Below are 680 nucleotides of genomic sequence, written 5' to 3' on the forward strand. Positions count from 1 at the left end.
GGTTTTGGGGTGGGAAATTAGGATTTTTTTCACATTAATTTCAATATTCTATTCGAGAAATATCAAATACTACCAAAATTTATTATTGAGTAATTATTCAAATCGGTCCAAAGATTTTAGAAATGGATATTTTAGTTCCAAAAAAAATTATTACAATCAATCTCTAGGTTATATTCTGTCCGACAAATTAGTTTCAATTTATTTTTCGACAGAATAATTACCCAAATCAATCTCCAAAAATTTTTAAAATGGATATTTTAGTCCCAAAAAAAATTAATGTACAAATTAATCTCCAACATTTCTCTCTTAGACATAATAGTCCTTCATTCAAAAATAAAATAAAATAAAATAATTATTATTATTAAAAATCTTTTTGAACTTTTTCTCAGAGAAACTCATTCAAACAAGCGGTTACCATATATAGACTGCCACCTATGAAAAACTTAAAAAGATACATACGTACATGAAAGAAGGATTATTAGGGTTATATTACACAAAAAATTATATATAAGTGTCACTATCTAATAATTTAATGAAAATTTTTGGGACAGACATGATATTGGAACCATCATTACCGAAGGATTTAAGATTTAATTCTTGGTATCCCTTCTTTTTTGAATAAAAACATAAATAAATTTTAGCATAAATAAAGATATGGATTCATGCATCGTTCACATCTT

This window comes from Arachis duranensis, chromosome 2 (assembly GCF_000817695.3).
Source record: "Arachis duranensis cultivar V14167 chromosome 2, aradu.V14167.gnm2.J7QH, whole genome shotgun sequence".
In the NCBI taxonomy this organism is placed as follows: domain Eukaryota; kingdom Viridiplantae; phylum Streptophyta; class Magnoliopsida; order Fabales; family Fabaceae; genus Arachis; species Arachis duranensis.